The sequence below is a fragment of the Miscanthus floridulus genome, chromosome 6, assembly GCF_019320115.1.
Source record: "Miscanthus floridulus cultivar M001 chromosome 6, ASM1932011v1, whole genome shotgun sequence".
NCBI classification, from domain to species: Eukaryota; Viridiplantae; Streptophyta; class Magnoliopsida; order Poales; family Poaceae; genus Miscanthus; species Miscanthus floridulus.
This window is the reverse complement of record NC_089585.1, coordinates 138,829,480-138,855,964: the sequence shown is the minus strand read 5'-3', so window position 1 is coordinate 138,855,964 and position 26,485 is coordinate 138,829,480. Positions and strand designations below refer to the sequence as shown.

The window sequence follows — 26,485 nt, the reverse complement described above, 5'->3', positions numbered from 1 at the left end:
TACGGTCATACAAGAAGGGATCAAGTTCGAAACGATGATATACGTGATAGATTAGGGGTAGCACCAATTGAAGAAAAGCTTTTCCAACACCGGTTGAGATGGTTTAGACATGTCCAACTGAAACCTCTAGAGGCACCGGTGCGTAGTGGAATCCTAAGCCAAGATAGTAACGTGAAGAGAGACAGATGAAGACCGAAGTTGACTTGGGTAGATACAATAAAATGAGACTTAAAATGATAAAATATACCCAAAGACTTAGCCTTAGATAGGAGTGCTTGGAAGACAGCTATTGATGTGCCTGAACCATGATTGCTTCTGCTGGGTTTCAACTCTAGCCTACCCCAATTTGTTTGGGACTTTAAAGGCTTTTTTTTTTTCGTTGTATACGACATTTCACAACGCTACCTTTTGTCTACCTGCATTCCTTTATATTTTAGAACAGATATTTGACTTCAGCAATTTAATCTCTTGCCTAACAATATTTACTTAAATATTCAGTTAATCAAAGCGACAAAGGCTAATGCTTGGATCTCATGGTTTAAAGTTTAGTTGGTTAAAATTAAGAGCTAAACTTTAGATCACTTTAGCTTATTTGTATGGTCTAATGAACTAACGATTTTTTTTTGTGAGATTGGCTAAATTTTAGACTGTGATACAAACCTAGAGCCATAGCAGCAATAGATTTACCGTCGCAAGTACTTTAAGCACATCAAAAGTATGCTAAACATGTAACTTATTCCTAGCCATTTGTATAAATATTCACAGAGTAGGTGAACGGTTCAACATCGAATAGTAAAGTCAAAGCCATGAATTATTCTAAAACTGGCGCCATTACTTAGTTTCTCATGCTTTCTTAAAGGTACTATTTCTTTTTCTCGGTACATGACTACATGATTCTCCGGCTCTACATTTAGTTGAGATGGAGTAGGAGGGCATTAAATATCTCGGTGCATGTCAATAACAAAATTCGGGAAAACTACGTAAAGGTGAACGAACACTCGAAACAAATAACGAGTTCTACAAACTATTCCAACAAAATTAGGCAATGGTGAGCGAACACTGGCAAGCAATCGCAGGTAAGTCTTTCGGTGATATCCAAGGGTGTGCATTTGTTAGGATATAACTTAAAAGTTCAAAATTTAACTGCCCTCAGAGAGCATTTGTAAGGATGATTGCTCGGCAGTGGTACCATGCTTTAATATAATAACGAATTGCATAAATATAAATAATTCATCATTACCATAAAGTCCACTGATCATTACTCCTCGGTAGCGTAGTACTGTGGGGCGAGCTCAGACAGCCACAAGGGGTCAATACGGGTCTCAGGTTCTTGACATAGTTCTGTGTCGTCCGAACTAGCTCGTTGAAGATGACACAGTCGGGCTTGGTCCTGAAAAGCACGGATGAAGGGTGGATCTGCACGCTCTGGCCAGTTGCAAGGGCCCTGCCAAACAACAGGTTAAACATTAAAGATGGGGAGAATCGTACTCATCATCACATTCTTAACATGCAGCATTCTTCAAGTTTTGGTTGGTGTGATCTAAGTCCCCGATTAATCTTTGTTCAAGACGCAGGGAAAAGATATCCATGAGGGGCAATCGGAATGAAAACATATAACATGAAATGATACCTGTATGATCCATCTGGCTGTCGCATCGCTGCATTCAGGAAGAAAGCAGAGGTAAGGCATCTCCGAAACAGAACCATGTCGTCTCCACATGATGACAGGTCCAGCCCCATTTGTTGGGCATGGCCCTGAATTTGACTGCAAAGAACAAAAAATGCTATGTCAAATTGCAGCATAAATGGTATTGAAAAACCGTACAGTCTACCGTTGGTGGCTTAGACATCTGTGGGCTGTTATGTTTTTTTTAGCTATTTTGTTTCTGGCAGTTTTCTGGGAGGTTGAGAGGTGTCTTCTCTTTTCAATGTAGGATCTTGAACTTGTCTTGTAAGCTGGTGTTCCCAGCAGTACCGTTTGCTTTCAATATAAGCAGGGCCAAGGCCTTTGGTCTAAAAAAAACCGTACAGTCTGATTTTCATTTTTTACAATCATAAAAGTCTAAAACAGTCCTAAAAGTCTAAAACATACAGTCTTCCATTCCATTTTTTACATAAATGATATTCAATCTGATTTTCATATCTCAATCCCTCCAACCATAATAAAACCAAACTACCGTCCCCTTGTTTTGCAATTCAATGTTTCATGTGTGCAGCCAGGTTGAGCATAGGCTCACCTACACCACATCTGAAAACTTAAAGCAAAAATGCACTTTGTGCATTTCTAAATTTATGGAAAGAAAATGCATATATGTAGATCATATATAATTAATGTTGACACAAAATTTCATGGCAAAATTGATCATATGCCTTCTGTATTTTTGTGTAGCTCACATATGATCAAGTTTATCATTTTTTGTCAACAAAAATTATAAGTAATTTGTCTTTTTGTGTAGCTCACATATGGTCAAGTTTTCCCACCAAAACTCTGTGTCAACAGTGTCCACGACCTAAAGAATATATTTTTTCACTAATTTGAAATTTTACAGTTGTGTTTTGAAAATGGGGTGTATGTACACACAAAAAAAAGACAATGCTTATCTTTACCCCTCTTTCCCAATGCTTTGCCTACTTCATTAGGACATTGGCGGGTGTGCTTAACTACTTATTACGACATTTTAACTCCCTATACGCCTACAATAGTGTTTCTGTTATGGTCGGTAGGACCTATGAGAGGAGGAGTCGTAATACTGGCTAAGTCCAGGGAGTCTGTTAGATATTTGCAGTAGTTTAAGGAGGAGAATTAGGAGAGATTGGTTATGGATTGTAATCTGGCCTATAAGGCCCTAAACGGTTAGATGAAAGGGGTTAGCCTGGGATTGAGAATTCATTTTCCCCTGGGCCCTCAGGCGTTACTGTTCATCGTCATCTCTGTGTCACCCTCGCCTCCAAACCCTCGGCTGCAGCACGGCGCCGTTCCGCCGCCGCCCTGCCCAGCCACGGCTCGCCTTCTCCCCTCCATACTTCCTCCGCAGCAAGGTGCGCCGTAACAACCTGGTATCAGAGACCATGTCTTTCTCCTCACAGCCACCCTCTCTGCCCACCACCACTGCAGCCGCCGCCATCGCATCTACTACAGCACCACCGCCCACCACCACCGCCGACATAGCCAACACCACATCACAGCCGATCATCCCCACCCTCCCGCTGGCTTACTCCCAGCCGCCGCCACCGCAAACGCCGCAGGAGGCCTTCAACCAACTTACGGCCGCCATCTATGGGATGCAGCATCAACTAGGGGCCCTGGCCCTGCGTGTGACTGCGCTGGAGGATCGCAGTCCCGTCCCCTCGCTGCCCTTGCCTCTGTACGGCATGCCTGGATACGGTGGCCTCCCGGCTCCGCCGGCAACAGCGCCGGTCATCTCCGAGCTTGGCACCACTTCGCCATATCACATCCCGTTCCAGCTGCAGCGCTCGCAACCCCAATTGCCGCCACCGTGCCCACCCCCATCCACAGGCGTGCCCATCACCCAGATCAGCTTCCCGCCCTCCCCATCACCTGTTCCATCCCTCTCGTCCATCATCAATGGATCCAGGGCTTCCCCGTCCACCACCGTCCCCATCCAATCAGCCCCGTACCTTTTCCACACGCCGGCTGGCCATGACACCGCATTCACTCCCCGGTTTCCCAAGCTGTCCCTACCCATCTATGAAGGCACCGAGGATCCTCTCGGCTGGCTGACGACCTGCGAACAATTCTTCCATGGATATCAAACTCGACCGTCAGATCGTGTCTGGTTTGCGTCTTACCACCTCAAGGGGACGGCCAGGCAGTGGTACCTGGACCTGGAACGTGATTCGGGACGCCCGGAGTGGGAGCAGTTCAAACAACTCTGTCAGCAACGGTTCGGCCCTCCCTTCAGCACCAATCACCTGTCCGAGCTGGCGCGCCTCCCCTTCACCTCCACGGTGGAGGCCTACGCGGAGCTGTTCCAGGCCCGGGCAGCGCACGCGGGTGCTCTCACACCGCTGCAGAAAGCGCAGCTGTTCACCGGTGGCCTCCCAGAGCAAATCCGCGCTGATGTCGAACTCCAAGAGCCCCCAGACCTACAGCGCGCCGTGCGTCTCGCACGCGCATATGAGCGGCGCAACTCGTCAGCCCTGCTGGCTCTTCCGGCGCCCCCCCCCCCCCCCCCCACGAGCGCCGCGCCGGTTTGCGGGCAATCAGAACGCGCCGGCTCCGACTCCGCAATCCGCTTCAACATCATCGTCTTCGCCTCCCCAGCCGACGCGCACTTTCAAACGCTTGTCCCCGGAGGCCATGGCGGAGCGGCGCAAGCAAGGGCTCTGCTATAACTGTGATGAGCCTTATGTTCGCGGCCATAAGTGCGCCCGCCTATTCTACCTTGAAGTTGCCGACTTCATTGAGGAGGAGCCGGCTGAAGATGACCCTGCTGCTCTGGCCATCCAGGGCCAGGGGCACCCTCAGTTTGATCCGGATGCCCCTTTGATCTCCCTGTCCGCGATCACCGGCATACGCACGGCGGACACGATGCAGCTGCGTGTCCAGGTTGGCGACCACGAGCTCACAACATTACTCGACTCCGGCTCCACGCACAATTTCGTCAGCATGAACGCCGCGCGCCGCGTCGGGCTCCACTTCCACGACAGCAGCGGCGCCCACGTAGTGGTTGCCAATGGCGACCGCGTGGCTTGCCGTGGCCTGGCACGCGACGTCGCCATCAAGATCGGCGACGAGCTCTTCTCAGTGGATTGCTTTGCCATTCCGCTGGACTGCTATGACATGGTCCTCGGGATCACGTGGCTTCGCACCCTTGGACCCATACTCTGGGACTTCGATGACCTTTGCATGGCGTTCACTCACCAGGGGCGCCGCGTCCTGTGGAAAGGCATTGGATCGACGCGCTCTGACATTCCTCCGACAGGCCGTCTGCACGCCAGTCAGCTCTTCCCGGCCAAGGGGACGGAACCCATGCTGCTGGAGCGTCTGCTCGATGCTTATGCCGATGTGTTCGCAGCCCCGATCGGACTCCCTCCTGCGCGACCTTGTGACCACCGCATCCATCTCAAGCCGGCTGTTGATCCTGTTGCTGTTCGGCCTTACCGTTACCCACAGCTTCAGAAAGATGAGTTGGAGAAGCAATGTGATGAGATGCTTCGGCAGGGGACCATCAGGGCCAGCACCTCCCCGTTCTCAGCACCAGTCCTGCTTGTCAAGAAGCATGACGGCTCCTGGAGGCTCTGTGTCGATTACCGCGCCCTGAACGCAGTGACGATTAAGGATAAGTTCCCTATACCCGTGGTGGAGGAGCTGCTGGACGAGCTGCATGGGTCCAAATTCTTCTCGAAGCTCGACCTACGCTCCAGTTATCACCAGGTGCGGGTGCACCCCGCTGATGTTGCCAAGACGGCATTCCGCACGCACCAGGGCCATTTCGAGTTCCTAGTCATGCCCTTTGGGTTGTCCAATGCGCCATCAACATTCCAAGCCCTCATGAACTTCGTTCTCAAACCGTTCCTCCGTCGCTGTGTCCTAGTGTTCTTTGATGATATCCTGATTTACAGCGCCACATGGACGGAGCACCTACAGCATCTGCGCGCCGTCCTCGACATCCTTCATGAGCACCAGCTACATCTGAAGCGTTCCAAATGCTCCTTCGCTGCTGCATCAGTACATTACCTGGGGCATGTCATATCACCGGATGGCGTGGCCATGGACGCTTCCAAGGTTGCAGCAGTCCAGTCCTGGCCGCAGCCGCGGTCAGCCCGTGGCCTGCGTGGGTTTCTCGGTCTAGCAGGCTACTACCGACGTTTCGTCAAAGACTACGGCATCCTCGCTGCGCCACTCACCAGCCTGCTGCGCAAGGAAGGCTTCAGCTGGTCCGACGACGCTGAAAAGGCCTTCTCGGCGCTCAAGGAGGCCCTGTCCTCCGCGCCGGTGCTTCACTTGCCAGATTTCAGCAGCGAGTTCACGGTCGATTGTGATGCGTCGGGCTCCGGATTCGGTGCAGTTCTTCACCAAGGCGCCGGCCCCATTGCGTTCTTCAGCCGCCCCTTCGCAGCTCGCCATCTCAAAGTGGCTGCATACGAACGCGAGCTGATCGGACTCGTCCAGGCGGTGCGGCATTGGCGCCCGTACCTATGGGGCCGTGCTTTCGTCGTCCGCACAGATCATTATGCTCTGAAGTTCATGCTCGACCAGCGGCTGTCCACGATCCCGCAACATCAATGGATAAGTAAACTGTTCGGATATGACTTCCGTGTCGAGTACCGCCCGGGACGGTTCAACGTGGTCGCCGACGCCCTGTCACGACGCGATGGTGATGCTCCGCTGCTGGCGGCGCTTCCGGCTCCAGCTCCAGCCCTCGCCATGGTGTCGGTGCCCACCTTCCACCTCTTCGAAGTTCTTCGACAAGAGCTGGAGTCGTCGCAGGAGCTCCGTGACCGCCGGGACGCGGTCGCGGCTGGCGCACAGGGCGCTGATTGGTGCGTGAAGGACGGCCTCCTCATCCACAAGGGCCGTGTCTTCGTTCCCTCGGCCTCGGCTGTCCCGGAGGACGTGCTGCAGCAGGCACATACAGGCGCCCATGAGGGCATCCAGAAGACGCTGCAGCGACTCCGAACTGAGTTCTTCATCGAGCACGACCGCCGTGTCGTTCGGAATTTCGTCTCCACCTGTGTCGTCAGCCAGCGCAATAAAACAGAGACCTTGCACCCGGCGGGCCTCCTACAGCCGCTGCCGGTGCCGTCTCGTGTTTGGGCGGACATAGCCATGGATTTCATCGAGGCTCTTCCCAAGGTACACGGCAAAAGTGTTATTCTAACCGTGGTTGACAGGTTCTCCAAGTATGCCCATTTCATCCCTCTGGGGCACCCGTACACCGCGACATCCGTCGCCCGCGCTTTCTTCCACGATATCGTCCGCCTGCACGGGTTCCCGGATTCCATCGTGAGCGATCGCGATCCCGTGTTCACCGGCCAAGTTTGGCGGGATCTGTTTCGCCAGGCGGGCGTCCAGCTGCGCATGAGTACTGCCTTCCACCCCCAGACGGATGGGCAGTCCGAGGCGGTGAACAAGACCATCGCCATGTATCTGAGGTGTCTTACTGGAGATCGGCCCAGGGATTGGCTGGACTGGCTGCCGTGGGCGGAGTTTTGCTACAACACCGCCTACCACTCAGCTCTCCGCACATCGCCGTTCGTCGTGGTGTATGGCCGCGCTCCTCCAGAGCTGCTGCCGTATGCTCCTGGTCGCGCCCAAACTGATGTCGTGGACTCTATCTTCTCCGACCGCGATGAGTTTCTTGCCGAGGTTCGTGCTCGCCTTCTGCAGGCCCAGGAGCATGCCCGCGCGTACTACGACGCCAATCATCGCCGGCTGGAGTTCCAAGTGGGGGACTGGGTGTGGCTTCGCCTTCTTAACCGCCCTACTCAGTCCCTCGCGCCGGGCCGGCGTGGAAAGCTTGCTCCCAAGTACGCTGGCCCGTACCAAGTGCTGGAGCGCGTGGGGGAAGTGGCATACCGGCTCCAACTCCCGCAAGGCGCGCGCATTCATGATGTCTTCCATGTTGGCGTGCTCAAGCCTTTCCGAGGGCCTCCTCCGTCGACGGTGCCATCGCTGCCTCCTCTTCGGCACGGTCGCCCTCTGCTTCGGCCTGATCGTGTGCTCCGTTCCAGTCTTCGTCGCGGCACCTGGCACGTGTTGGTCCAGTGGGCTGATATGCCAGCTTCAGAAGCAACGTGGGAACCAGTTGATGATTTCCGCGCAGCCCATCCGTCATTTCAGCTCGAGGACGAGCTCTTTTCGAAGGAGGGGAGAGATGTTATGGTCGGTAGGACCTATGAGAGGAGGAGTCGGTAGGACCTATGAGAGGAGGAGTCGTAATACTGGCTAAGTCCAGGGAGTCTGTTAGATATTTGCAGTAGTTTAAGGAGGAGAATTAGGAGAGATTGGTTATGGATTGTAATCTGGCCTATAAGGCCCTAAACGGTTAGATGAAAGGGGTTAGCCTGGGATTGAGAATTCATTTTCCCCTGGGCCCTCAGGTGTTACTGTTCATCGTCATCTCTGTGTCACCCTCGCCTCCAAACCCTCGGCTGCAGCACGGCGCCGTTCCGCCGCCGCCCTGCCCAGCCACGGCTCGCCTTCTCCCCTCCATACTTCCTCCGCAGCAAGGTGCGCCGTAACAGTTTCTGTACAAGTACTGTGAAACAAATGGAGCAGAAACTACAAACTAACCTGTGAAGATCGCGAGCATGTCTTAGAGAGCGGTAGTTGATGAAGTTTTCCCTGCACCACCTGTTCAAAGCCTTTTCCATTGTTTTTTCTTTGGCATTTGCATTTCTGCTCTTCTCCAAGCATTCTGCAGATGCTCGATAGACATTCACCAATGTGATATGGTCTCCTTCGGAGCTTTCGAAACCCTTCCTGGCAGCTCTTGCCTATAGAACAATAAAGTAAATGGGTCAATTATTGCACTAATAGAAGCGAGTCACACACTGATGTCTTACTCATCACAAAACACATCGAGTTTCTTTATGTTGTGTCCAACAAGGAAAGGGTAGCACAAAGGAAATGTGAGCAAAAACAGATTGAAGCATATGCTTATTTATCATTAAGAAAATGGTAATCATGATTTAGGTCTAAAGGTACTTTAGTGGTCAAAGTTAAGTTTGACTACTCAAATTCTAGAATGGTATATATGATATATATTTCTGAATGGAGTACATTTTCTTATATAGTTTGCCTACTGGCACTTATCTCCCAATTCCCACTACCAACAAGCTAGTAACAGGAGAATTTGACGAAAAGTGTGCCCCGAAACTACAAAACAACACTTGTTTGCAAGCAAACCCCCCCCCCCCCCCCCCCCCCCCCCCCCCCCCCCCCCCCCCCCCCCCCTAAAAGAAGTGAATCAGAGGGAATAACTCCACAATATCATATAAGAAACCAATTGCGACATACATTTTACAAACTGCCAGTAATTCAAATGGATACCTCTTCTAACTTGTCACGCACGGAGAAGAAAATTGATTCCACTGAAAGCATAGATACAACAATGAGCATTTCTTCCAAGCACTTGAATTTGCTTGATACTATTAATGCCTTGGAGTACATTGGATCCAAAGGCAGCCTAGCCATCTGATGACCAACTGGATCTGAGAGCTTATAATCATCAGTCAGAGCCCCTAGTAAGATTAACTGCTCCAGTGATTTCAAAATAGCAGTCCTGTAGTAGGTTGGACACCAATAAGCAAAAACTCAACACTGATATAAAGCAACAAGCTATTGAACTTATAATTGCTGAGAAGCCTCTAGGTAAAAACTTCAACTTGTTTGTTTCTATTAGGTGTTACCACTGCAGGAGTGCAGATCATAAGGTTCATAAAGAAGTCTATGTAAGGGGTTCTCTTTACCTATAAAGTTAAAGCTGAGGTACATGTGTCAAGCAATAAAATACATCAAATACAATAACATAAATTGCATCCTCTCATCAATGATATTGAATTTCCCTGGAGACAGTAATATTCCAGTATAAAATTCAGGCACAAAAGCACACAGAACAAAAATTATTCTGAGCATTTTCTTTTACATAGAAGCAGACTTTAAAAAAAGTACCTTGATGGTTTCTCCATAAAATCGAAACCTATGATGTCATCAATTCCAAGAGCCTTGAGTTGCAGAACAATATTTGAGAGGTTACACCGCTTGATCTCAGGCACAGTAGAATCCACCAGTTTATCAAACTCACTTTCTTGGAACAATCGGAAGCACTTCCCTGGTTCCTCGCGTCCAGCACGACCACTGAGGGTAGAATGAGGATGTTAGAAAGGCATGCAATTAAAAAGGGACAAGTATTGATTTATTTGGTTGAATATCTGCAAAGTACCGATATGACTTATTAGCAATGCAACAGATATAAGAAATAAGATACAGAACACTGAGTCATCACATGGAGATTCATTCTACAACTACCATGCTAGCATGCTGACAACCGCTCCTTAATAGACTTTGTGACCTCATATTTAGGCATGAAAAATAAAAAAGCAAGATACACATACCTCCTTTGAAGAACCTGCGCTTTAGAGACTGGGATGATGATTAGTGACTCCATTCCAGTCACAGGATTGTAAGCACGAGCTTTTACCATCCCAGGATCTATAACATATTTGATGCCAGGTATTGTTACTGAAGTCTCAGCAATATTTGTAGCTAGAACTACCTAACAGAGGCAAATCAGCAAAACGTCAAGTTTGCTTAACAGACTGGTGCGGGGCTTTCAAGATTAAGTGCAACACTGAAAACGGTTACATAGGAAAACAAATTACAAAATGAACCTTGGAGAAGATTGAATCTGCATGGAAAGAACAATAGAACACGAAAACAGAAGGGCTGTTTTTAATAAAAGTATAATTCTAGTCACAAACACCAATATCCATGAACAGTAGCCTAAAACAAAGGTAAAAGTTTTCATCTGCACCTAACATTATATTATGGCCTTTGTGAAAGCTAATAATTTTCCCATTGCTATATGGCTGTTCTTATACAACAGTGAGTGTACATGTAAGGAAAAGAATTAAAATGTTCTAATGTCCTCTAATGCCATAATGGAGATGAAACCCGAAAGAAAATCGTTGGGGCGTAACCCTCTTAGCGACGCGCCATATCGGAACCCGGGTATGGTGTTAAATGGGCAAGGGCCGGGTCGTCACCCCCGTGACGCGCCGTGTCGTGATCTGGGCATGGTGTCAAGTAACCAAGGATCGGGTCGTCGCTTCCTTAGTGGCGCGCTACATCGGCGCCCGGGTGTAGTGAAAAATGAGCAAGGGTCTTCGCATCTGAGTCGACGGGTGCGAAGGGTAAGGAAGCTAGTCGAACCAACTAGGATCCGTTTAGGTAGTTGGAATATAGGGTCACTTACTGGTAAGTTAAGAGAATTAGTTGATACCGCGACTAGGAGGCGTGTAAATATATTATGCGTTCAAGAAACTAAATGGAAGGGTCAGAAGGCGAAGGAGGTGGACAATACAGGTTTCAAGCTTTGGTACACAGGGACAGTCGCGAATAGAAATGGAGTAGGAGTTTTGATTGATAAGAGCCTCAAGAATGGTGTGGTGGGAGTGAGAAGGCAAGGAGATAGGATTATCTTAGTCACGCTTGTCGTTGGTGATATGGTCTTGAACGTAATTAGTGCGTATGCCCCCCAAGTAGGCCTCGACGAGAGTGCTAAGAGACAGTTCTGGGAAGACTTAGATGGCATGGTTAGAGCTATACCTAGTAGTGAGAAGCTTTTTATAGGAGGAGATCTTAATGGGCATGTAGGTACTACAAGCGCAGGTTTCGAGGCAGTTCATGGAGGTTTTGGGTATGGTAGTAGGAATCAGGAGGGGGAGGAAGTTCTGGACTTCGCGGTAGCTTTTGACCTGATGATAGCCAACACTTTCTTTAGAAAGAGAGAATCTCATCTAGTGACCTTCAGTAGCGGACAACACTGTAGCCAGATTGACTTTGTCCTCGCAAGAAGAAAGGACAAACGAGCATGCTTGGATTGCAAGGTGATACCAGGAGAGTGTGTTGTTTCTCAACATAAGCTTTTGGTGGCAGATTTTCGTTTTCAGGTACGGGCCCATAGGGATAAACAAGCTAAGATTGAAAGAACAAAGTGGTGGAAACTGAAAGGGGAGACGTCAGAGGTATTTAGGGAAAGGGTTATCAAAGAGGGCTCTTGGAAGGAAGAAGACGACATAAACAACATGTGGGACAAGATGGCAACCAACATTCGGAAGGTAGCCTCAGAGGTGTGTGGAGTAACCAAGGGAAGGGGACGCGAGGCTAAAGATACTTGGTGGTGGAACGAGGAAGTCCAAAGGGCTATTAAAGAGAAGAAAGAATGCTATAGACGCTTGTACCATGACAGGAGTGTGGACAACATAGAGAAGTACAAGGTGGCAAAGAAGACTGCAAAGCGAGCTGTAAGTGTGGCAAAGGGTACAGCGTACGAGGATCTTTACCAACATCTGAGTACGAAGGAAGGAGAGAAGGACGTTTATAGGATGGCTAGGGTTCGTGAGAGAAAGACACGGGACTTCAACCAAGTTAAGTGCATTAAGGATGAAAGGGAGCACCTCTTGGTGAAGGAGGATGAGATCCGACATCGATGGCAAGAGTATTTTGACAAATTGTTCAATGGTGAGAATATGGACACAACATTTCAGTTGGATGACTCTTTTGATGACACCAATAGGCGCTTTGTGCGGAGAATCCAAGAATCTGAGGTCAGAGAGGCGTTGAAAAGGATGAAAGGAGGTAAGGCGATGGGACCGGATGGTATCCCAATCGAGGTGTGGAGATGCCTCGGGGACATAGCTATAGTATGGCTAACCAAGCTGTTCAACCATATTTTTCGATCGAACAAGATGCCTGATGAGTGGAGGAGAAGTATATTGGTACCGATCTACAAGAATAAAGGGGATATTCAAAGTTGTACGAATTACCGGGGAATTAAGTTGATGAGCCATACTATGAAGCTATGGGAAAGAGTTATCGAGCATCGCTTGAGAGCAATAACGCGGGTCTCTATGAACCAATTTGGTTTCATGCCCGGAAGGTCAACCATGGAAGCCATTTTCTTAGTAAGACAAGTTATGGAGCGGTATAGGGAGAAGAAGAAGGACCTACACATGGTTTTTATTGACTTGGAGAAGGCTTATGATAAAATACCAAGGAATGTTATGTGGTGGGCTTTGGACAAACATAAAGTCCCAACGAAGTACGTCGGGCTCATTAAGGACATGTACAACAATGTTGTGACTAGAGTTCGAACAAGTGATGGAGACACGGATGACTTCCCGATTAGGATAGGACTACATCAAGGGTCAGCTTTGAGCCCTTATTTGTTTGCTTTAGTGATGGATGAGGTCACAAGGGACATACAAGGGGACATCCCTTGGTGTATGCTTTTCGCGGACGATGTAGTGCTAGTTGATGAAAGCCGGACAGGAGTGAACCAGAAACTGGAGTTATGGCGGGAGACTTTGGAGTCCAAAGGTTTTAGACTCAGTAGAACTAAAACTGAGTATATGAGATGTGATTTCGGCACTACTACTCGGGAGGATGAAGATGTTAGTTTGGAAGGTCAAGTAGTGCCTAGGAATGATACCTTTCGATATTTAGGATCAATGCTACAGAGGGACGGGGATATTGATGAAGATGTTAGCCATAGAATCAAAGCAGGGTGGATGAAGTGGCGGCAAGCGTCTGGTGTCCTATGCGACAAAAGGGTACCACAGAAGCTAAAAGGCAAGTTTTATAGGACGGCGATTAGACCTGCTATGTTGTATGGTGCAAAATGTTGGCCTACGAAAAGACGACATGTTCAACAGCTAAGTGTCGCGGAAATGCGTATGTTGCGTTGGATTTGCGGTCATACAAGAAGGGATCGAGTTCGGAATGATGATATACGTGAGAGATTAGGGGTAGCGCCAATTGAAGAAAAGCTTGTCCAACACCGGTTGAGATGGTTTGGACATGTGCAACGGAGACCTCCAGATGCACCGGTGCGTAGCGGAATCCTAAGCCAGGACAGTAACGTGAAGAGAGGCAGAGGAAGACCGAAGTTGACTTGGGTAGAGGCAATAAAAGGAGACTTGAAAGGATGGAATATACCCAAAGACTTAGCCTTAGATAGGAGTGCTTGGAAGACAGCTATTCACGTGCCTGAACCTTGATTGCTTCTGATGGGTTTCAACTCTAGCCTACCCCAACTTGTTTGGGACTTAAAGGCTTTGTTGTTGTTGTTGTTGTTGTTTCTAATGTCCTCTAATCTAGCCTATAATGGTTGAGATAAGAGGACTAATAATGCCTAGGATATTGCCATTCTAACACTTTGGTTCATAGTGACCTTAAAGTGTGCTCTTTTCACATTTATTAGGGCAAGCAAAATGTTCAAATGACAGTTAACACAGTTTTCCTTTTAGTTGTTCCTGATTACAACAATGTTTACCCAGAGGACCAACAATAGCAAGATGTATTCTATATTTCACTTTATAACAGCAAGATCAATCCTGTACTCGGGGTTTTCCTATGCCTTCCTCTTCTTTTTTTAATACAAGTTAAGCAGTTCTCCTGCGTGTTTGAGAAAAAAATGGCATTATTTAACAAAAGGTTACGTAGCTAGTTTAGTAGTATCACATTAGCACTAAAGAAACCTGCAGACATTTTTGGAATTATGAGAAACACGTGCAGAGCTTTGTTTAAAGCCTGCAAAGGATTTCAGACAGACTATCAACATATGGACATTACTAATCATCCGTTTCATTATAAAGGGGCATCATTTTTTTCACATATATAGATGACAACTGATTAAGATGAAATAATTGACCTTAATCTCCAAGTAACAAGAAGGTTTCACCAACCAGGGAAACAAACCACACTAAAAGCATGTACACAATAAATTATGCTACATGATTCCTTCATAAAAAAATGATTGAGTAATCAATGATGCTCCCTCTGATTTCATATATTGGCCATTTAGACTTGTGAATAAAGATTTAAGGAAGAGGATCAAACAACCTTGGTGACCTTCATTTATACTGCATCGGGAAGATGGCTTATTCATTTGTGAGGGGTAGTGACATTTATTAAGCAGGGGAAAGGAGGGAAGCAAAGGGTAAAAGTGTAAATTAGTTCTAGGATGACTTGTATTTAGAGAATACTTGAGAAGGCTGAAATGGAGGTATGCAATTATTTTAAGAAGGACATGACAAATTCAGTCCCATCAGTACCCAATTGATGTTTACCTTGCGGGTTCCAGCTGGTGCTGGCTTAAAAGCATTCATTTGCTGTTCTGATGGGAGAGATGAATAGACAGGTGTAACCCATATCTTACTACTTTCTGGTGGAAATAAACGAGCACGCTCATGAATAAGTCTCCAGTGATTCAATCTCCTCTTGGCCAGTTAGAAATGCGAGAATGTCTCCAGGCCCTTCCTCCAAATGGATCTATCAAATCAAACATTTAAAAGTGAAGTTCATATACAGAAAAGGAAGGATGAATTGAGTCACAGTTGGATAGTAGGTTATGCAAGAAATCAGTCATCATTACGATTCTATATATTCACTCATCATGTTTTCTGAAGCATTTTTTTAATTTCTTTCTGAAGTCCCATTTATTGAGACTTTTATTTTCTTTCTTTCTTTGTAAGCCAACTATTGCATGGAGCAAAGGATGGTGCTCACCTGAAAGATGGTAACTAGTGTGGCATCCATATAATCCGACTCAAGCTGATAAGTATATAGTATGTCGACCGGATATTGCCGACCTTGAATATGTACAGCTTTAGCACAACCAAAATAATCAGAAAAACACTTAGCATCCAAACTAGCAGACATAATTATCAGCTTTAGAGGAGCACATCTTATTCCCTGGCATTCCTTAAGAGTTAAATTTTGAGAATGGCCCTGTACATCAGGCAAAGTCTTCCCATTTTTATTGGCGTTAGCTCGGGAATGTTGCACTTTTTTCAACAAACCCAACAAGACATCAGTATGAACAGTTCTTTCATGAGCCTCATCAACAACTATAACACTGTACTTAGATAAGAGTGGATCCAAAAGTGCTTCCCTGAAAATTCAAAGTAATCATTCAATTAGAAAAAGGAACTTCATGCATCAAACAGAAAAAAATAATTGTAGATTTACCATGCCACACTATTGCCACAGATATATCAGTATGTAAAATGATATGGTATAATTGAATGGAAAATTCCTTAATATAATGATCCACAGCTCTCCTGCGTGTTCGAGAAAAAAAAATGGAAAATTCACTTTAGAAGGTTTGAACAAACTCATAAAAAAGACCCACATTGTGCTAAACATTGCAATGCAGGTGTATGGACAGCTACCATGGCAAAACGCTAACATATAAGAGTTGCTTGAAAGTACAAAATAAAAGGAACATTATGAGAGAGAAAAATGGAATTATGTATCAATGCATTCTATTCTTCAGTTCCTACTTCATAAAACAACTATATATGGGATTGTACATATTAAAAGGGAGACCTGAAGGCTGCAGGGCATATCATGTGTACACCTTCCAAAAACATACCCATCATTGTTGGAACTTAAATTATTGGGATGGGATGGTGGGTTTAACAGTTGAGACAAGAAACCTAAACCTTTTGGTTCTCAAATTGCTCACTACAAAAGCAATCACCACATCAAAGAGGATTATTGGATCAAAAGACTAACGTACATCCCAACATAAAAAATGGTTATCAAACAAGCAACAAAGCAGTAACGCATCATTACCTCAGAAGCAAACCGTCAGTCATGTATTTAATCCTTGTTGCATTGGATGTGGAATCATCAAATCTGATGGAGTATCCAACCTTTTTGCCGAGCTGGTCGTTGCATTCCTCCGCTACACGCTTTGCTACTGTGACAGCTGCAACTCTCCGAGGCTGAGTGATGCCAATGACTTTACCATCCTGACAAAACCCACCATCGTACAAAAATTGTGGAAGCTCTGCATGACCAAATTAAAGAAAATATTGCTTCTTCAAAAAATCAAAATAATAAAAAAAAGATTGGAGAAAAAATTATAATACTAGTATTGTATGTTTCTGCAATTACAGATGAATATGTAAACAAACCGATTTTGTAACATGTTTTTGTCAAACAATCTGTACAAAACCTAAGAATAACTTTACTAAGCAAGCAACACCACATTCCCACTTGGAACGACATTACAATGAGATTATAGCAGGAAGAGTCCATTTCACTTCTACAATAGCCCTTTCATTAATACTGTAATGTGACTGAATACAAATGTTTCCAAACCCACAAACACAAACAATCCACTGCACCATTTTCACTAATTTATTGAACAAAAGGCCAAAACAGATCCATCTGAATCAGTTCAGAGCCTATTCACACTAACAACCAAAAGTTTCAGAAAGGGGCATGATTCTATCAATTACTTCATCCAAGCAACAATTGTGAAAAGGGGGAACACAGAAACGGACTTACGAGTAGTTTTGCCACTCCCAGTCTCGCCAACAATGATCAGTGTGTCGTTCTTCCTCACCTCCTCAACTAGCCTTTTCTCCACTAAACCAACAACAAATTTCAGTTCCCTGAGCTAACACCCCAAAAAGTATCACAGAGAAAAGACATCTAAAAGCTCTGCAGGCAAACCTGACGCAATGGGGAGCGACTTCCGCTGTTGCCGAATCAGCTGTCTCCATCTGCAGCAAGCCAACCAACACAAAAGGCTCAATCCCGAGGCCAACGAATGAAACAATCGGAAGAGAACAGCATGTCAGCGTCGACGAGATAAGAGTTGGCACCTCGCGAATTGCTGCTGCTTCTGCGGTGAGGCGCCGGCAGAGAAGGACGGCATCTCCGAAGACGACGCCGACTCCCGCCCCCTGAACCTTGCCACGGCGGCGGCACGATTAGCCGGAACCCGCTAGCCGGCGACGGAGTGTGGGGAAGTGGGGGGAGAGGGAGGCGGGAGGGTTTAGAGTTGGTGGTAGGGTTTTTGGTGCCGCGTGGGAGACGGGTTCACTGCCACAACAAGCTCGGATGAGCTGCCGAGCACAAGGCGTAGGGCGGCGCCGGCGGTCACCAGTAGCGCCACGAGACCGGGTGCGCGCTCGCAGGGCGGACGCAAGGAGGAAAGAAAAGGCAGGTGGTGAATGGGGAAGGGGAACGTTGTTGGAGGTTTCAGTACTTTAGTATGGGTGGACTGAAAAATACTCTCGATTCTGAATTACAAGTCATTCAAACTTGTTTCGAGAGTTGAAATATCTTAATTTTTTATTAAAATTACAGAGAGAATTATAAAAATTTATAATATTAAATAGATATACTATAAAAATATAATTAATAAAGAATCTAATGATACTTATTTGGTATCACAAATATTATTGTTTTATTGTATAAATTTAGTCAAACTTCAGTTGCTTTGACTCTCAAGAAAATTGGAATGACTTATAATTTGAGATAGAGGGAGTGGTAGGCTAGTAGCACAGTACTATCTCCTTCCAAAGTATAAAACTTTTTTTAGCTTTTCTACATATATTAATTTTATTATGTATCTTTGTTATGTATCTAGATATAAGATGTATTTAAGAGCATAAAAATTTTGTATATTAAATAAAAAAAGTAAAACGTCTTGTAATAATTTATAATGAAGGGAGTGGTTATTTTTTTCCATATTCCCTATTGGGCAATATTGGATGTGGATCAAGGATTAATGGGTAGTAGACTAAAATGCCCATGTAATGTGTGCAGGGACAATTTAGTAATTTCGCAAGCCATAACCTACTAGAAAATAGCGCGGCTTTGCCGCACCTTATATAGAATTTGGGCCAGTGTTTGACCACCTTTTTGATGGAACGTGCAAGCGCATTGTGCACTGGTTATTTAGGTTGAACCTTGTGATGGATATGCAGTTCTCAATGCGTGTTAAGAGTCAAATTATGATTTTAGTACAAATTTTAGGAGTCACAATGTACTATATTTCAAAACGGAGGGAGTAGAACGTATTACGTATATGACTGTCAGATATAGATATATTGTTTACATATTACACATAGATATATAAAATAGATCACTTTTTCATAGATACAGTTTTAATCTGTCATCCTTGATCATCCTGCCATAAATTGCACAGTTCAAGTGATGTTGCTTCGTGGTCATCATGAGAATCTTCTAAAGAAATCAATACAGGTTGCCAGCCTTTCAAAGTTTCAGAATCCACTTTGTACACTACTAAAAACCACCAAGTATTACTTCCAAGTAATGATGGCTTTAACCATATAGTACATTAACCTATTTAATAAGGATAGATAGCTTAGCAGGTATCAAAACTTGATCGGGCTAAGCATAGAATATGAGGAATGTTATGGAAACCAATAGCCGGAAGAAAACCACTTTTAAGTTGTTTTAACCCATAGGGACGTCTTGTAACCCATTCAACTCAAAAAGGTATCAACGAGTAAAAATGGCAGGTGTAGTATTATTACTTGAAAAAGGATTATTTTCAGGTAGTAATCCTCAAGTGTTACGTGTCTTAGTTTTCAGTTGTTAAAAGAAGCTCTGTAGCTCAACAGATCGCAAAGTACGAACCTAGATATATATTATAAAAATTAAATGATTAGTCAAATACTAAATGACTATTTTCTAAGAAAGCTTGGAATTCAGTGCTCCCCCCGGGTTCGGTTCTTTGGTTGGTTGCTGCTCCATGAAAGAATTCAGTGCTGAGCAAACCTCCACAACAAGCATGTCCTGGATGACGACATTTGCGAACTCTGCGGCCAATCCGCTGAGACATGTGACCATCTCATCTTCCAATGCACGGTCGCTAGATCTTTCTGGAACCACCTTGGATGGAGACACCTGCCTATCCCTCCTGTCAGGAATTGCCCAGGCCGGCTGAGGTGCCATCAAAGCTCTTTTCTACAATGATTCTCCTCTGTTGCTGGCAAGTTTGGAACCATAGGCACGACGTCGTCTTCCGTCAGCAACAGCCTTGCCTTCGGCGGCTGCTTGCTACTGCCAAGGAAGCATGTCGCCTCTTGAGCTGCCGCCTAAAAGTCGAAGATCGATGGATAGTTGACAAGTGGTGCGCAATGTTTGTAATGAACTAAGCTCTCCTACCTCCTCATTTGTAATCTAAATATGACTACGGGTCCTCGACCCTGTAGGTGCCTTGGCACCCTCCATCCACCGGCTCGTCGGAATCAATGGAAAATCCATTCAGGTGGGGCTCTCACCCCTCCGGTGATGTCTTCAAAAAAAAGAAAGCTTGGAATTGGAAATCGGATATTAGCGAGGCATCCATGTGAGGATAAGATATTTTAAAAAGCGCATTCGACTAATGTCATCAATTCCTAGGATGGTGAATATCATGCATTCAATTGATAACAACAAAATTCAGCTAACTACGTTCAAATTGTAGCTTAATTTTTGTTTTACATAAATGAAAACAGCTATGTATTGCTAATTTCAATTCTTACACAAATTTATAGATACATTTACAGCATGCTGCCAATCCCTGAATTCATACGAATTGCTAATGATGATAACGTACCTCGGTTAGTTTTCTTGTGTCTTCTTTCTGGTCTTCTGGTCTTTTTTAGAATAGTAAAAAAATGCCATCAAGATAATGGTGTTAGCCAAAATATTCATATGTAATGCTTAAATATATGAATAAGGATCACTGAAATATTATTTAAGCTTAAGCTATCTGAAAGTAGTTCACTTTCATTGAGAACAATGGAAAAACTTGAGTGGTTGAATGGTATTTTGTTACTCCTTCGTTCAGTGAATTGTACTACTTAAATTAAGTTACATAGATTAGATTATCAGATTGGTTGACTGTGCATGGGAATAACCATAATGCCACCAGAGTGAGAACCTTAGCCAAAGTAGCAAGTGAGCTGCCGTGAAAAGGGTATGCGCTGGCATCCCCGTGGATTGTCAAGCATTTGTCGCTAACAAGGGCTGAGTGCTATGTTAATATTATTGCACAAACCCTGTCGAGGGGAGTCTGAACAGGGGCTTCTGTAACTTAGTTGGTGCTGCAATAACCAATTAATCTGAGAAAGTACCAAAGCTGATTTTCCAAATATATAAAGCAGTGAAGTCCAAATCCGATTGACCCATATAGAAGAAAGGATAAGCATATTATTGTGTATATATCTTAATGTGGACAAAAGCCTTTCTTTAGGGTATGAATGGACTATAGAATATTAATTAATATCTAAAAATCTATTGTAGCAAGCCAAATAAAATTGTGAACATAATGCTGAACAGAGGGAAAAAAAACTTAGCCGGATGGTAACACCGTGGCTCTAGACAACACGGGGCAGTATCTAGATCAACCGAACTTCAGTTCAGAAGAGGTCACACCGTGCGAAGAGGCATAATTTTCTCTCTTAACTTGGCAAAAAACACTTACTATGACAACTTTAATTCAGGGAAGAACAGCACTCCATAAGTCCATAACATGCAGACTACCAAGGCTTATCATTTTTGGAGATGCAATCCATCTGATTTCCTGAGTGTATTGATTATGAGCACTGAACGAAGGATGAGTGTATCACTATATACATAAATAGATGTAGATGTCATAGAAATGCACTGGTTCCTGTTCATCATCGTATCAGGATATGCACTAATAGTTGTCATAGCAACGCAAGGACAGAGAGCCAAGGGAGAAGCCTTAATCCTCGTTATCCATCTATATAGAATGGGGTCTTTATTAACTTCTTTCCTAAATACACAATCCAGGAGATTGTCAGCAAGAGAGCTATTGGATATATTGCTGAGTTTTATGTTGTGAGTTTCATTTCAGATATTGATCTCGAAACGATAGCAAACTTGTTCTTTTTTAAGGTTGGTATAGCTGGTTGTCTTCCTTTTTTATCAATTATCATTAGGACCTCAAATAAAAGACCCTTTTATGTTATGCTCTTGCTTTCACAAAACTTTGACAATGGAAGTAAATTTGTGGCCAACTAAAGCTGTTGTCTCAGATTTATCGTAATCTGATCTAATTAGGGGTAAGCTCTTTATTAAGTGTAATCTGAAACATGTTAGCTATTGTGTGAGCAGGACTGCTATGTAGAGAGGAATTAATATATCTTAAAACCGTAAGTAATTATTAGGAAATAAGCCATAATGCCAAATGTGTTTGGCATAATCCTGATACCGATAGATAGAAAATGTACACCGTCAGTTTCAGAATTTAGGGATGCATTTTTTTCCTATGGATTTTACAATTTCTTGTATGAACAAGTACATACACACTGAATTATCTAGCTTGTACTATTCACCTCTTTGAAGCACGGAGAGGCTTGGATGGCCGCTCCAGCACTGCTTCTCCGGCGGCCAGCAACGATACTGCCTGATTGGAGCAGGGACGAGAAGCTTCACAGGCGACCATGCGACGGCTGGCTCTGAGTATGGCCTGCCTCCGTGTGGATTTTGTAGGGTAGTAGCCCTTCCATGAAAAATCACGAGCAGCCACAGTTGTGGCAGAGATGCAGCTTACTGGAGGGCTGACGGCGGGAGTGCTTGCGGGTGGACGATGACTTCTTAAATCGGGTGCGTACGGAAGGGCACGACGGCGCGGAGGCCACGGAGCTGAGATGGATCCCGTCCGGCACTATCCGCGGAAGAGGCACGCGGCTCGCGCCGGCCGCGGCGGCGCGCGCCCGATTGGGGCGGTGAAGCCCAGCAGGCAGCGCTCTTCGATGGAGGTGCGGGACCGTGACGCTTGACGAGAGCCCGGTGGCCCGCAGCCACGGCCGAGTTTGGCTCGCCCGCGATGGGGGAAGGAGGGGGATGCGAAGGGGAGCGGGCGGAGTCACGTGAGGCCCGCGAAGGTTCGCGATGGGCAGGGATGACGGCGAAGCGGGTAGCAGACCCGAACCAACCCACATCAGACGGTCCAGATCTTTGTCCCGTCCGATCCAACGGTTAGCGGTTAACAGACGACGTGGCCCTATCCGTTAAACCGCTTTATACAGGAATCGTATTGAGAGATTTCACACCCATACCCAACCACCTAGGTGGGATATGAAGTTATCATATCCATATCTCAAACTATGAAAAACATGCATGCTACTGTTCTATACTTACATAGCTAGTATGCTCGCTGGATGGATTTTGGGCTGATAAGCCCGGCTGGTGCTGGTTTGTTGTGAGAAAAAAATACCGTACCATGGCTGATAAGTCCTGACCGAAACTAACAAACGAACAGGCAATCTATTTTAAATTTGAATGTATGTTATCCCTAAGATAATAGCATATAGTAATAGTAATACAATGATAGAATGAACAGCCAAACTTATTCTTGATCGAATCATACTTATTTTTGTTTCTAATCTTGCCATAGTTTTTCATTCTAATCGGATCTTACAAAACCTTATATTAAGATCAATCATAACTCTACTTTTACATCTTGAGTCGTCCATGAGTCCTGGTCTAGGCATTCAAACGCTCTGGTTCAACAATTGTCCCGATGTGGGGAATTTCATCCAACAAAAGCAAGTAGATGATGATGAGTTTGCTCCTGGCACTGGATATAATTTCGGTAGTGATTCTTCGTCTGATACTACACCAATCCACGATTTTGTTCTTATAGGAGAACTCAAGAGATGCAAACAAAGGGAGAGTGCATCTGGAGAAGAAAGCCGCGCAACAAGAACGAGGTGTACGTGCATTGCGCGCCATGATAGGAGTATGCATGTTGTGTTGTGCTCTACCAAGAAAAAAAAGAGTCTCGATGGCGTTTCCAAAACTCTACAAAATTATGGTTTTATAAACACTGCAATTTCAAAACTCCAAAATTTATTCTATTCAAACAAACCCTTAGACTCTATTTGACAATCCCTAGTTTAACAAGTAATTTCAACTCACAAACAGTATGCTAAACATGTCATTTATGTTAGGATCGATGGATGTGTACCTCTCTGTGTGTAACCCGTAGCCTCCGGGTAACATTCCATTCGCCGTGCGCGGTTGCGCTGTGACCTCGCGGACGCCGGTGTCGAGGCAACTCCGGCTCGGTGGCGAGGTCCAGTGGCCGGTGGTGACTCACAGGGGCGAGGCAGAGGCGAAGTCGGTGGGCCATCCCGTCGCTGGCAGCACGGCTTTAGATCGGTATTAGGGTTTCTGTAGGTGGGTGTGGCGGCTCCAGTGAACCTCATAGTCCGAGCCCTCACCTCCACCTTCCTTTTATGTGTGTTGTGCGACAGGGGCCCACCAACCGGATTAGGGTTGGGCTCCCCCGATCAGGGAGCCGAGATAAGGGCCCAATAGGCCGTTGGGCCTATTGGTAGAGATCAACTAACATTCTCCCCCTTGATCTCATTCCATCTTTCACTTTCATATCATTTGCTTTTGTTCATTCCATTACAGATTAGCTTATAGAGCATGTCTCATCGTCACGGTCCATTGCCGATAGACTTAACAGCTACAACTCACTACTCTGTTCTGAAATAGATACTTATCTTTGGGCCTTCTTTTGTCCAGGAATATTTTAGGCTTTCCCTTAAACCCAAGCTAGCTACATGTTCTCTGAACACCATGTCCTCTGAACATGTTGGGTGGTAAGCCTTTTGTAAGCGGATCCGCGAGCATCCTTTCTGTTCTTATATGCTCAAGACTTATGACTTGATCCCGGACTTAATCTTTCACAACATAACACTCTATGTCAATGTGTTTGGCAGCACCACTTGACTTATGTTGTGAGCATACTGTACTGCCAGATTATAATCGCAGTATTACTTTAAGTGGTCTATAGATGTCGTCAACCACCTTCAAACCGGGTATGAATTTTGTTAGTTAGTTCACCTGCCCGTTGCCTCATAACACGCTACAAACCGTCATACATTGTGGACGATGTAGTGACAGTTTGCTTTGAGCTTTTCCATGAAATAGCTCCCCTTTGCGAGATGATAGAAAATCCACGTCTGGATATGCATTCACTCTCGCATAATCAGAATCTGAATATCCCACCATGTGGAGTCAATCAGATCTTCTATACGTCATCATAAGGCCTTTCATTCCTTGCAAATAATGCAAGACTTTCTTTACTAATTTCAGTGTTCTATTCCAGAATTGCTCTGGAATCTGCCAAGTAAAACCCGGTAACAAATGCCAAGTCAGGGCGTGTACATACTTGAGCATGTTGCAAGCTTCCGACAGCTGAAGCATATGGAACCACTTTTACTTTATCGATTGAGCTCATATTGGTTCCTGGGGCATTGAAAATCTCCATATCTATCGCCCTTGACTATAGGAGCAGGTGAGGGACTACATTTCTGCATACTGAATTTCTTTAAGATCTTTTCTATGTATGCCTTTTGTGACAGTCCTTATACCCTTTTCTTCTATCTCGGTGAATCTCGATCCCTAGAATGAACGAGGCTTCATCAAGATCTTTCATATCAAATTTCTTTGTCTCCAGTAGTAGACTGACATCACTACTAACAAGTAAGATATCATCTACATACAGGACAAGGAAGATAAACTTCCCAATCTTAAACTTTGCATAGACACAATTATCCTCTACATTCTCTTTACTTTGTATAGACATAATTGTCCTCTATATTCTCTTTAAACCCAAAATTCTTTATTGCCTGATCAAACTTCAAGTACCATTGTCTTGAAGCTTGCTTTAATCCATAAATGGATTCCTTTATGGCGGCATCCCATTCGTTCTTTTCCTTCTATGACAAAACCTTTCGGTTGTGCCATGTAAACATTTTCCTCCAAGTCTTCGTTGAGAAATGCCGTCTTTACATCCATCTGATGTAATTTTCAATCGTAATGTGCCACTAATGTCATTATGATTCTGAAGGAAACTTTACATGAGACTGGAGAAAATGTCTCATTGTAATCAATCCCTTCTCTTTGCACAAAACCTTTTGCCACAAGTCGAGCTTTATATCTCTCTATATTCCCTTGAGAGTCATGTTTAATCTTGTAGACCCATTTATAGCCTACTGTTTTGACTCTTTTAGGAATTATTTCCAAGTCCCAAACTTTATTAGCATTCAATGATTTCATTTCATCTTCCATGGCCTCAAGCCACTTTGATGACTGATCACTACTCATGGCTTCTTCAAACGAGGCGGGATCATCCTCCATTTGAAATTCTTTAGTGTTGTACACTTCATAATCAGCAGGAATAGCTGATTTTCTAACTCTTTTGAGACCTATAAGGGGCCTTCACATTCGGCACATCTTCTATTTTGAGGCTGTTGTTGCTCCCCCTCATGTGTGGCAATAGGTTCTATAGAATCCTGAAGAATAGGTTCCTTATCGTCATTTATTGTTGCCACAGGTGGGATAACAACAGGTGCTAGCACCATAGTATCTAGCACTATCGGTGCAGCTACAGCAGGTAGTGAGAAAAATGGCTCATGAATCATTGGAGTGGATGCTTACACCCGCTTCACTTCAAGGTCAATTTCTCGAGCTACCATGCTCCCCCTCATCTTTTCATCCTCTAGGAAAACCGCGTGTCTCGTTTCCACAAACTTTGTATGTCTCTCTGGACAGTGGAAAACGAAAACCTTTTGACTTTTCTGTGTTGCCAATGAAATAGCACCTTACTGTTTTGGGATCTAACTTCTCAATGTTTGGGTTAAATACTTTAGCCTCAGCAGGGCTCTCCCACACACACGCAAGTGGTTTAGTGAGGGTGTTCTTTCTGTCCACAACTCATACAGTGTTTTAAGCACCGACTTTCTTGATACTCTATTGAGAATATGAATGGAGGTTTTAACGCCTCCATCCACAGGCTCAACTATAAGGTGGAGTAACTTATCATACTGTCCACTATATCCATCAGGGTACGATTGATTCTTTTAGCTACTTTATTCTGCTGAGGTTCGCCTGGTATAGAATACTGGGCTACTATACCATTCTTTTAGGGTATGC

General features: G+C 45.0%; 1 pseudogene; it reads right to left on the bottom strand.

Annotated features, from left to right (window-relative positions):
• Positions 1-203: 203 nt before the first annotated feature.
• On the bottom strand, positions 204-17,704 carry LOC136457116 (pre-mRNA-splicing factor ATP-dependent RNA helicase DEAH10-like; annotated as a pseudogene).
• Between the last annotated feature and the right edge of the window lie 8,781 nt (positions 17,705-26,485).